Source organism: Herpailurus yagouaroundi, unplaced genomic scaffold (genome assembly GCF_014898765.1).
Source record: "Herpailurus yagouaroundi ecotype Mexico unplaced genomic scaffold, PumYag 159, whole genome shotgun sequence".
NCBI lineage: Eukaryota > Metazoa > Chordata > Mammalia > Carnivora > Felidae > Herpailurus > Herpailurus yagouaroundi.
In genome coordinates, this window is record NW_024412400.1 from 62,100,906 (window position 1) to 62,114,478 (window position 13,573).

A 13,573-nucleotide genomic window follows, 5' to 3' on the forward strand; every position below is an offset into this window, starting at 1 on the left:
ATGTTATGTTATGTTATGTTATGTTATGTTATGTTATGTTATGTTATTATTTTTTTGAGAGACAGAGCATGAGCAGGAGGGGGCCAGAGAGAGAGGAAGACACAGAACTTGAAGTGGGCTCCAGGCTCCATGCTGTCAGCACAGAGCCCAACACGGGGCTGAAACTCACAAACTGTGAGATCATGACCTGAGCTGAAGTCAAACGCTCAACTGACTGAGCCATCCAGGCACCCCACCAATATTTTAAGAATTGGACAAATGGACAAAATATTTGAACAAGCACTTCGACAAGATGTTATCTAAGTGGCCAGAAACATGAAAATGTGCTTAACCTAATTATCATCATGAAAATGCAAATTAAAACTTGCAGTATGATACGAGAATGCGCTCTCCAGAAGAGTAAAAATAAAACAAAAGAGAATATCCCAAATGGTGGCAGAGATGCATAACATGAGAAACATCTGGTGTCTAATATACCATTGGTGGGAGTGTAAATTAGCATAACTTCTTTAGAAGACCATCTGGCTATAAATACTAAAGCAAAGCATATCATACCTTTTGACCTAGCAATTCCAGTCCTAGCTATATTACCCAACAGAAATGCGTATGTGAGTTCACTAAAGATGTGTATGAGAATGTTTATAACAGCACTCTTTATAATAACCCCAAGAAAACCCAATTTCTCAACAGCTATGAAGTGGACCAATTAAAATGGTAGTTATTAATAGAATCAAGTAATATACAAGAGTGAGAATGAACGAACAAGTATATGCAACAATGTGGATGCCTCGTAAGCAGAATGTCCAATGAAAGAAGCCAGACGCTCACACACAAATACATACAGTATGATTCTGCTTGTATAGTTCAAAAAGATAAAACTATCCTATAGTGATGAAAGATCAGGGTAGTTGTTACCTTCAGCCAGGCAGAGTGCTCCTTGGGTGCTAGGAATGTTCTCTTTATTGTGGCTGCATTGGTATATTCTATATCTGAAAACTCAGCAAACTGTGTACTTAGGATTTGTGTACTTTGCTGTGTATATGGCACACTTTAATGAAAAGTCAACTAAAAATAAGCAAAAGCAGTCTCAATACCTGCACAGCCATACCTCAGATCAAAGAAGTTACATCCAGTCAGGATGCAGGTAGCTCACTCTGCCTGTCAGTTCTTTGTTTTTTTCAGGATTAGTTCTCTCCTCTCGGGGTTCCACCGTCAGGGTGACTCAGCCCCATTTCTTCTATCCTTCTGCTTTGTCAGCCTCTTCTGCCCCAACACATTCTCCTTCTCTCTTTCGGTCTCTCTCTTTTCTCTCACATTTTTACCTGCCCCTCCCCACTTCCTCCCTGCCCTTTCTACCCTCCCTCTCTTCCAGCCACACTCATCTCATGAGGCAAAGACTCAGTAACTGTCAGCTAGTCAGCATGCAGGAGAGATGCCCCTTTTGAGGGAAACACACCATTATCAAACCTACAGTTGTGCTGGATGGAATATTTATTAGCTGTAAGCTGGAGAGGGGAAATACATAAAACTAAACCCTATCTGTAAAGGTGGGTTCTGGCCACAGGTTTAGAAGTGCGCTGTGGACATAGCTAGTACATGGACACAACCAAATCACATTTCCGTTTAGTCCTTAACTCCATCTCCAGCCATTGGAAATCCTGGAACTACTTTTCTAACTTTCCCACACTATCCAGCACAATGCCAAAAACATAGTGGAGGGTGTTGAAGAGTTATCTGTTTGAAAAGCCAGTAACAACATATTTCTTTAATGGACAAATGGGTGACCTAGTGTTCTGACTCACTGGTTTATGACTCTGTTCTCAATCTCATCATCCTCAAATGGTGACTTGGGTGTGAAATTTCTGGACCTGCACTGTAAGTCTCCAATTCCATAAGACTAAGTGGCTCCTTAGTACACTGTTCAAAAATATCTCAAATACTGATGGCTAAGACCTGACTTTTTCTTTATGTCAAAACAAGGGTGCCTTGGCTATAATGAAAATAAGACGGCATAGTGTTACCTCATTTAATTTGAGATCAAAGAATAATGTCACTCTGTGATGGTACATTTTTAGGAGAGCCACTGAAGTCTTTTTTTTTTGTGCGTGTCTAGTTATAGGAGGCTAATTCTGCTTAAATATTCAATTGCAGATAGAAATGAATGTACCGTTGACAGTGGTGGCTGTCAGAACCAATGCTGTAATACAGCTGGGCGTTATCACTGCATGTGTCAAGCTGGCCGGAAGCTGGAGGAAGATGGCAGAGGATGTGAAGGTAACGGGTAGGACTGTCTGCTTACTGATAAGGAAAAGAGAGAACATCTACGTAATGCAAAAGGGAGGGTTTGTCTTTTATCCAGAGCCAGTTGAAGTGCCTGTGTTGAATGTTGTCAAGAGTACAGATCTTCCTCTCATGTCTAGATTACAAAATTGTAACCCTAAGAACACTTCAAGTAGCTTATTATAGGAAACATATGATTATACACTGGTTTGGTTGTGTCACGTTCTGATTATGGAATTTCAATCATTCATTTAAATCCCTGGGTAAAGTACATATTTTTGAAAGCATTTCATTTAATTCTGAAGTAAAAATGGTGCTTATCATAAAATACTCATATGTTGCTACAACGGAAATGGAGAGGCACAAAACTAACCACAGGGATAGTATTCTTGGTATGGAATCAGCTTTTTTCACAAACTTCAATTTACTGTCTCCCTTTAAAATTAATTCCTTCCTGCCTTTATTTATTAATTCATCATTTTGTTCATTTGACGATCATTGAATTCCTGCTCTGTAGCTGGCATTAATCCATGCTCTGCGGATATAAAAATTAATGAGAGATAAATTCTGCCCTGAAGGAGTTTACTGATTACAGGCAAAGATGGAAACATAAGCCAAAACCTTACAGAATGGTGTGTAATACATTATAGCATAAGGCTAACTGCAATGGACTCAACGAGACCTGGGTTTGAATCTCAGCTCTCACAATTTATGTAACCCTGGGAGCGTTAATTGTTAGCACTCTTTCCTTGTCTATAATATTTGGGATAATGCCAGTTTCTAAAATCACAAAATTTACTGTGGGATTCAATAAGATGATGTATCTAAAGCAGTTGGCACAGTGCATGGCATATAGTATGTGTTCAGATGTTAACTATGAATTTTGCTCTCATTTATGAACTCAGTCGTTGCCCATATTGGGAATGTAATGGAGCCCAGACATTGTTCCCTTTTCTTGTTCTCTAAAAAGGACAAAGATCCAAATTAAAAAGAACCCTGTATCAAGGCTTTTAACTGTCCTTTCTGATTTTCCCTCCATCTATTCATATTACTAGAATGCTAGGGCATTTTTTTTAGATCACTTAGAAATGTATTTATTCTAAGTATGTTTTCCATTGACCTTACAAAATCATACTTTTTTTTTTAAACTCTGACAGAGCCTATTCCCACTGGGGCATGCGTGAATAAGTTGGTAGGAGAAAACAAAATAAACCGAGAGACATCCAACTGGAGATGACTGGAGCTGGGGCTATGGGTTTGATTGGGACTGTCAAGGCAAGGCAAGTTGTAGTGTTGTTCGGCCCCTTCTGGCATGTTCTGGCAGGCAGCAACAGGAAGGCCTCCAGGGAAGCTGGCAGATATTCAAGGGCAACCGCATCTGGGCCTTCTGGAGGTAGGGCTTTACCCCAAGCAAAGTCCTCTGCCAGGAAGAGTATAAATTAATAAAGGCAAGCACTAAATTCACCCAGTCTCCTTTCATTCGAGGGAGGTAATCTCTATTTCTGAGGAGATTATCTGTCAGTGGTGTTCTCACTGTTGATTCAATATCAGAGAACAGGAGGACTCAAGGACCCCATGGTGTCCAAATGAAAAGTGGGACACTGACCACTGCAGAGAGCATAGTCTACGTGATGAGAAGATTCTTTGTCGTGGCTTCTCCCTTCCCTTACAGGCAGCAATCTCTGTCTTTTTGGCTGAGTAGTGTTATCACCATTGTCCTTATTATAGATACATTCAAAGTGCCAGCACAGCAATTACCTACTGTTAGGTTTAACAGTTGCTGTTATGTTTCTAATAACTATTAGGCTAATAAGTCATGATAAACTTTGTACCCACTAATTCATTTACATGCCATTATCTCATATGTAACTGAACTTAGTTACTCTTCATATAATCGTCAACACATTTAGAGCAATGATTTCCTGGCTCCCTTTAACTGATGTCCTTTTGCACAGACTGAATAAGAGCAAGGTTAGGATTTGGGAGAATCAAGAGCGGGACCCTGAGCTAACACTGACTTCCTACTTCCTGAGATTCAGCACTGGGGATGGTGGTGTGGAGCAGACCAATGTGCCATGGTAGAGAACCACCTCACAGTGTGATACTTCTTACAATCTTTTCCTGTTCGTTTCCTTAAATGACAGTTTGGTAGATGTGGTGATGCTAGAGAAGCGGCTTGCTAGATCACTCAATGTACAGTGGTCTCAGATTTGTTTATATACATAATTAAATACAAAATAACAGAGGTCATTTTGAAATTGAGTGCATTCTAAAGTCACTGTAAATGAGCATTTCAGTTTATGTGAGTAGACTAATGAGTCATTCATATTTATTTACTGGATGCTAACAGTAAAGGTCAGTTGGTTTCCAAAACCATTGTGTTAAATGCTACAGACATAGAATTAAATAGTCATTTGAAAAGAGGTTTTTTTTGCATTAATATAAATTTAATTTAACTTGTTTGAATTGCCTTTTAAAAGAGATTGACATTTTAGTAAACGGTTGTTGTACTATCACAATAAATCTAGAGTCTACTTTTCAGTGGAAATGGAAATATTTGTAAATGGTCTTGTTAGCCAATCTTATTTTTAACCTTTTCTCTCAACAGCTATAAACTTGTGGAGAAGGCTTCTGATTAGCTCAGTTACATGGTATCCCTTTTTCTCAGGCATGGCAGGGAGCCTAAAGCAGGGTTTCTAATTCACACTGCAGATAGGTTATTATGAAGTGTAAATTAAACAGCAAAATAGAGGGGAAAGCACTGCCTCCTAGTGGACACTGTGGTATATAGTGTGTGTGTGTGTGTGTGTGTGTGTGTGTGTGTGTGTGTGTGTGTGTATGTGTGTGTGTGTGTGTGTGTGTGTATGTGCGTGTGTGTGTATATATATGTATGTGTGTGTGTATATATATATACATACATATATGTATATATATACATATATATACACATGTTTGTATGTGTATACATATATGTTTATATATTTTTTGAAAGGGCATTAGTTTTTTTCTTTAATGTATTAATGTGGATTCTAGTATTTATAGCTTTTCATATATGTAAGCATCTCTGCATTTCAGGAAAAAATTCAACTGGATTTTAATATTTTATTTGCTACTAAATCCAATTTGCTATTATTTTATTTAGGGGTTTTTTTTTATTCATAACCATGAGTGAAATAAGCCAGTAATTTGTCTTTCTCATATGTTTTTTATGGTAGTTGTTCTCACCTTGAGTGATTTTTGTCCTCAGAGACCTTTGGCAATGTCTGCAGACATTGATTTTCACAACTGAGGGTAGGGGGTACTGTTGGCATCTAGTGGGTAGAGGCCAGGATATGCTAACTAGCCTCTTCTTCTGTTACTTTGAGTATACACTTGTTAGACCCTCATTTGATCTCACAGTCTGCTTTCATCTGTTGTATTTTCCTTTCTCTCTTCACTGCATATGCTCAACTAGTTTATTGAGTTTGAAATATAAATAATTTAAATGGACAGTTTTAAACGTCTTATTTTTCTCAAATCTGTAGGTTTCTTTCTGTTGTATGCTCAGGTTTATATTGTATCCTTTTTTTTTTTTTTTTTTTTTTTTTCTTACTGTTTCACATGTGGCTACATTGTGTGTCTGATTCCATTGTGTGTTGGTTGGGAAGTCTAAATCTATTATTTCTTATTTCCGGGCCGTTAGTTACATTCTCTTTCCCTTCATGTTGTATACACTTCTAGTATGGAACTCACAGAGGACTGTACTTATTTATACATTTGTACTTTCTCTTACACTGGGAATAAGTTCTGAGAAAGGGCCATGTCTTACCACTTTCTCATCCCTAGTTAACAGGTGGCTAGAGCCCAGCAGAATCCCATAAATGTTATTGAATGACTGGATGGGCAGATGAATACCCACCTACTCAAATATAAATGCATACAAGCATACAATCTGTATACCTTTATTCACTTCCTTATCTACAGATTCTAATCACGCTGGGTTTGTCACTTAAAGTCTGGCTAGTTAAACCATTTGGTTATCACTAGGTCTTTGTGTAAATATTTGCTGATAACAAGACTGTTTCATTTGAAAAGGTAAATCACATTTTTACTTCTAGAGGGCAAATCAAAGTCTTTTAGCTTAGTTTAAACTTCCTGAAGTTTCTCCAGGAGACTTCTCTAAATATATAACTAGTGTGACTCTTTCAGCATAGTAGTCCCATGGAATCAAAGAATTTCTCTAAATAAAACAGTAACTAACATTACTGTATTTTTAATAAGTGAACTGATAATAAACATTGGACATTTGAGATACACCTTACATTTGGGAAAAATAAATGGACATAAAAGTATATTATTTAATGAATTGACTGTTGAAATATTTTAAAATAATTTTGATAATGTTTTCAGCCAATTCTTTTTCCTGAAAAATGTTAGAAATTATAATATGAATAAACAAAATGTAACCCAGTATGCCATTGTCATGGAATTTATAGAATTTTTGGCTAAAAAAAGGCTTCTATAGATGGAATCCCAGGGAAATTAAATGATTTGAGCAAGCTCAAAATGCTAATTGGTGGACCAAGGGACAGCAGAAGCTGAGCTTTCATATTTCCTTTCTGGAGTATTGATAGGCAATATGAACTGGATACAGATCAGGTTAATCAGAACCATGGAGTCACAGCACTACTAGGGTCCCAGAGACCTTGAACTCACAGAGGCCAGGATCTACAGAGGAGGGAATTGAAGACCTGGAGAAATTGACTGACTTCCTCAAGTTGCAGACTATTTACAGAGCTAAGAATAATCTAGTTCTTTTCCCAATGCCATTCCACTCCTCAATCTGGTCAGTAAGCATTCATCAGATAACTACTATGTGCTCAGCACTGTGTTGCATAGTTTTAGAATAACTGGAGTACTATAAAATATGGTGTCTTCTGATATAGGGTTTCAGTATCATTATGAATCCTAGATATAAAATTATCATGTGATAATATAAGCGCAAGTAATTTTATTATATGCTTTGGGAGTTCATGCAGGCCAGCTCTTTGCCTCCAAGCAGCACTGTATCTAACCCAGCTGGCTGTTTATCCTGCTCTCAGAGATCTCCAAGGGAAGAGGTCCTGCACATCTTTTCCATGGTCTGTTTAATAACCCTTGTTATCAGGGAAGCCTTCCTTATATGTAATCTATTTTGCTTCTGCTGAAGTTTAAGCTTTTTGATTTTATTGTCTTCTTAGTCCAGAAAGAGCTAGCTAACCAGAATCCTCCTTTACAGTAATTCTTCACATACTTACAGCTTACCACTGTGCCCCTCCTTAACTTAGTAAAACTGTATGCCCAATACCAGAGGCTGTTGACACTTTAAGAAAAAAATATTATCTATTTATCTATCCATCCACCCACCCACATACATAAATGCGTACATATTTGATTTTGAGTTCATAAAATTCACTTGAAGAGATTATTAAGGATTTATTTACTTCTGCGCATTGCTTCTGTTAATAGTCATTCGTAAAGGGCCTCCTGAACATCTACTGGTGTTAGGGAGGATGTAAAGGTGGTAGCAATAATATTTCCCTAACCTCAACAGTTGACAATCTATTGGGATGATGTAAATGGAGAACCGTTGGAGAAAATTCCCATGCGGTCTTTCCTCATAAACTAAAGAAAAAGTTATCCTTTTTGAATGTATCAAGACATATTTGCAATAATGGAGTTCTTTATGTTTACAAGCTTGAATCACTTAAAATCCTTGGGATTTATCAGAGTTGATGCATAAGTGTATTCTGAGTTTTCTTCCTTTTCATCCATCTACCCATCCATTCATTCACCAAATATGTGTCTGACCCATCCACCGTAGGCCATGTTGAGGAAAGAGCACACACTTGGGTTTGAATATTGACTGACATTTCCTAACTGTGAGGCTTAGAACAAGTTACTTAATATCTAGGGGTTTCCCTTTCTTAATTTATGAAACCAGAATAACTATACCTAACCTGATGTAGATTGAAAGATTAAATGAGATGTATGAAACCCCTTGGTGGTGAAAACACCTCCTTTCCTCTACCTCATGACCACAGAAGAGAGATGTTCATCCGTTTAACAATCCTGACATCTTTCTGCCTGCTCACTCACTGCCTGCTTTCCAGACGAGAAGGAATAAGTTACCTTATTGGCAGGTTTGAAGAAGCAAACTGGTGTGTTTGGGGAAAGACATGTGAGGTTTAACCCATCTTCCTGTCTCCTCTTTAGGATCTGCAAATGCCTGCAAAAATGCTCATTCTAGTCTTCTCTGCTATAATGTGTATTTAACAAGGGCAGAACACCACGTGGGGAAGAGTGAGATTTTTCAACTACACCTGTAACCAGGTGGGAGCATTTGCTTAATTCTGCATACAATTTTAGGAAGCCCATTGTTGCTGTACCCCTAAATCTTCTTCTCCAGTTTCAACTTTAACAAAAATAAAGCTTGTATTTTGTGTACATCCTTGTATTTTGGATTAGCTCTCAATTAATTCAAAACTAAGGCAAGTAACACAAATTTATTATTATACCCTTCCATATACTAATACCTTGCATTTGCCTAATGCATAATACATGCTCAAGACATTTTCCTTTCCTCATTTTTAAATTTCCTCCAATGTTATATGTTGTTAAAGATAAAAATACATGTAAGGTTATCTTTCTCTCTCCAAGGAGCTTCCAGTTCAATAAAAGATTTAAGATGGATGAACAAACAGCTACAGTGTAAGATAGCAGGAGTAAATATAAGGCAGGTGCAGGCAAAGTGCTATGGGAATTAACCAGACAAAGAGATAACCCACCATTGAATCAAAATAGGCTGTAAGAACAGGGTTAGACACTAATTATTCAGTCCTGGGACTGAACAACCCTCCTTCCATTTCTTTAGTTTCTTAAAAAAAAAATCCCCTATTGGGGATTGTAGTACGGCTGTCAGTCTTCTCTCCTGTTTGACATTGGAAGGCATCTAAGATTTTAACAGCAAAGCTGACATTGCCACACCCACAATCCTTCTTTGTAGAAAGTCTAAGGGTATTCTTAAGTATCTATGTCTTTTAGACAAATCTGAAACTTTGCTATGAAAGGGGAAATCCACTTTATCTCTTTTTAAGTTGATCTTTTAAACGAAGCTCATCATTTCTCCTCTAATGATTCAGAGAGATCATTTCAACACGTAGCTTTCAGCTAACACAGTCAAAAGTGTATTTGGTAGTGAGGCAAACTGGAAGAGACTATAACTGATATAAATTCTCCAAGATGAGCTGACTCACTTTCCAAATTTCATTAGGGACATACAGATTCACGGCAGTTATAGCTTCTATAGGTAGTACAAAAGAGAGAGACTAGAGAAAAGAGGTCCCAGAAGTCTGTGGTTAACAAACAAGACACCTCTCAGAGGGGTCTTTTGTTGGAAGTATGCCAGGACAAAAATTAACCAACCACAAACCTACTGTTTCAGGACTACCTGCCACTTGCAAAAAACAGTGAAACAGAAGCGGCCAATCAGGGCAAATTGCTGTGTGGAAATGTCTGGGAATGGTGGGCAGTAAGGGATCTTCTTTCCAAAGTTCGGTTCATGGCCCTTAAATTTTACCTTATATCAAGAAACATAATATAGGCTTAATATTCTTTGTTTTAAGTGAAGCATAGTTGATATACAATGTCAACAATATTATATTCATTCAGGTGTACAACATAGTGATTCAATAATTCTCAATATTATACTGTGCTCACCATGGTAAGTAGTTACCATCTGTCACCATACAACATTATTGCAATATTATTGACTATGTTCCCTATGCTGTCCTACTTTTCACCCCATGACTTACTTATTTTATAACTGGAAGTTTATACCTCTTAATCCCCTTCACTTATTTCACCCCTCCCCCTCCCCGGTGGCAACCACCAATTCATTCTCTGTATTTATAATTCTGTTTCTGTTTTTTTGTTTATTTGTTTGTTCATTTGTTTAGTTTTTTAGATTCCACATAGAAGTGAAATCATACGATATTTGTCTGTCTTTGCCTTATTTTACCTGGCATAATACCCTCCAGGTCCTCTCATGTTGTTGCAAATGGCAAAATCTCATTCCTTGTTAGAGCTCAGTAATATGCCTGTGTGTGGGGTGTGTGTGTGTGTGTGTGTGTGTGTGTGTGTGTGTGTGTGTGTGTGTATAATATCTTTCTTATCCATTTAACTATCAATGGACACTTAGATTGTTTCCCTATCTTGGCTATTGTAAATAGTGCTGCAATAAACACAGGGCTGCATATATCTTTTTGATTAGTGTTTTTGTTTTCTTTGGGTGGTAGTGGAATTACTGGATTATATGGTATCTTTCTCCTGCAATTCTGAATGACAACCTTGCCAGGTAGAGTATTCTTAATTGTATGTTGTGTTTTTGTGGGTTTTTTTTTTCCTTTCAGCACTTTGAATATATCACACCACTCTCATGTTGCCTGCAAAGTTTCTGCTGAAAAATCAGCTGGTAGCTTAATGGGGTATCTCTTGTACATAATTAATTACTCCTCTCTTGCTTCTTCTAAGATTCTCTCTTTATCTTTAATCTTTGACATTTGAATTATCATGTGCCTTGGTGGTGACCTCCTTAGATTGACCTTATTTGGGACTCCTGGACCTGTATCTGGATGTCTGTTTCCTTTCACAGGTTAGGGAAGCTTTTAGCTATTACTTCTTCGGGTAAGTTTTCTGCCTCTTTCGCTCTCTATTCTCATCCTGAGACCCCTGTAGTCCAAATGTTAGTATGCTGGATGTTGTCCTGGACATCCCTTAATCTATCCTCATTCTTTTAAAAATATTTATTTATTTTTTGGGAAAGCACAAGCAGGGGAGGGGGAGAGAGAGGAGGACAAAGGATCTGAAGTGGGATCTGTGCTAACAGGCTGACAGCAGTGAGCCTGGTGTGGTGCTCAAACTCATGTACCACGAGATTATGATCTGAGCCAAAGTTGGATGCTCAACCAACTGAGCCACCCATGTTCCCCAGCCTATCCTCAATTTTTTTGTATTTTTTATATGAAATTTATTGTCAAATTAGTTTCCATACAACACCCAGTGCTCATCCCAAAAGATGCCCTCTTCAGTGCCCATCACCTACCCTCCCCTCCCTCCCACCCCCCATCAACCCTCAGTTTGTTCTCAGTTTTTAAGAGACTCTTATGCTTTGGCTCTCTCCCACTCTAACCTCTTTTTTTTTCTTTTTTTCCCTTCCCCTCCCTATCCTCATTTTTTAATCTGTTTTTCTCTTTGCTTTTCAGCTTAGGTGCATTTCATTACCCTGTCTTCCAGATCACTGATATGTTGTTCTTCATTCTCTAATCTGTTGTTGAATTAATGAATTAGTGTATTTTTCATTTCAGTTGTTGAACTATTTAGATCTTTGTTAAAGTTCTCACTGAGTTCGTCCATTCTTTTATCAAGAGAGATGTTGGGCCTCTGGCCTTGTAAAAAAGTGTTGGCTTCTGTGACTATTTATCAAAATACTCAGGGTACCTGATCATAAATTATGTTTTACTCATAGTCTGCCTTACAAACTGAGAAAAGCAGTTGGGTTTTTTGAAAACCCTTTGATAACACTCCAATAATAGACCACCTAACAATGCCGAGTGACACTGCTCATTGGAGGAGGCCTTCATTTCTCAGAAAACACCTGTGATGAGATAGCTCAGGTTAGTCTGAGTTTGTCCCTGGATCCTGTTGAACGCCGTTTCAGGGTTTGGATGGAGAAAAGCAAAACCACGATGCCTCAAGTTTCCCTGTCTGTGTGGGCACGAGGACAGGGATAGGAAGAATAATCCTTGACAGGAATGAATTTTATATGTGTGTTTCTCAGTTATAAAATTCTCTTGTTCTAACAAGCTTATAGAAGCATGATGCAAAAAGAAAATCTCTCTCTACTTCATGTATATTTATTTCTTTTTTGAGGTTGACTAAAATGACTCCCACTAATTCATCAAAAAATATTAACAATAGTATAGTGAGAAAAATGGTGGTTATAAGCTGCTTTTAATTGATAAGAAAATAAGTTGGTTTAAAATACTTTTCTGTATTTTTTTTTAAACGTTTATTTATTTTTGGGACAGAGAGAGACAGAGCATGAACGGGGGAGGGGCAGAGAGAGGGAGACACAGAATCGGAAACAGGCTCCGAGCCATCAGCCCAGAGCCTAACGCGGGGCTCGAACTCACGGACCGCGAGATCGTGACCTGGCTGAAGTCGGATGCTTAACCTACTGCGCCACCCAGGCGCCCTATGTTTTTCTGTATTTTTAAACAAGTTAGCTTGTGCATTTAAATCAATGATTATAAACGATGATATGCCTGTAAAATTCAAGGGGCTAAAAGATTTGAACAAGTTATCTATTTCTTTTCTGTAATTTCTTATATTTTAAATAATCATCACATTTTAGGAGGCTTGACTGAGCACTGGGAAATGTTAAAACTGCAGCTGAGAAAATTAGGTTAATTGTAATTCATTAGATGCTGTCCTTATTAAAAGTGAATTGATTTAATCCCCATTAAAAGCCCTAAGGCATGAGAAAGCAAAATGGCTATGTAAAAGCTCAGTGTTCTTAACAATTAGAAGATACCTCAGTTCAGTGTTTCTCAAACTTTAACGTGCATATGAATTATCTTGGATCTTATTAAAATGCAAATTCTGATTCAGCAGGTATGGGACCAGCCTGAGAATCTGCATTTCTAACAGGTTTTCAGAGGATGTGATGCTGTTGTCCACAGACCACACTGAAGGGAGAGGCTTTTGTTAGACTTCTTTTTTTTTTTTTTTTTTGTAGTTCATTTGTCACATAATTACTAAGCCCTTACTAATTGAAATACAGCTATGGTAAGGAGTTATAGAATGGCGTAATATGATCTGCTATTCTGGACATTTTTTAGAACGTTTCAAAAAACACTTTTATTGAGATATAATTCATATATGATACAATTTATCCTTTTGAAGTAGACAATTCAATGGTTTTTTAAATATATTTACAAAAATATGCAATTATCACCACAATTGATTTTAGAATATTTTTATCACCTCAAAAAGAAAACCTATACCTTTTAGTGTCACCTTTTTTATCTTCCCCATTTCCTTCTAGACCTAAGCAACCACAAATCTACTCTGTATCTCACTATATTTTTCTCTTTTGGACTTTATGTGAATGAAATAAAACAATATGTGGCCTTTTGTGACTGGTTTCTTTCACTTAGCATAGTGTTTTCATATAAGGCTCATCCATATTATAGATTGTGTCAAAATTTCTCTC

The 13,573-nt window shown here is 37.5% G+C and overlaps 1 long non-coding RNA gene across 1 annotated transcript in view; it reads left to right on the forward strand.

Annotated features, from left to right (window-relative positions):
• LOC121033960 (uncharacterized) overlaps nt 1-13,573 on the forward strand; it is a 234,824-nt gene that overhangs the window by 191,955 nt on the left and 29,296 nt on the right. Inside the window, exon 3 of the long non-coding RNA XR_005792220.1 lies at nt 2,152-2,274. This is a non-coding gene — a long non-coding RNA (uncharacterized LOC121033960). The remainder of the gene's footprint in view (nt 1-2,151; nt 2,275-13,573) is intronic.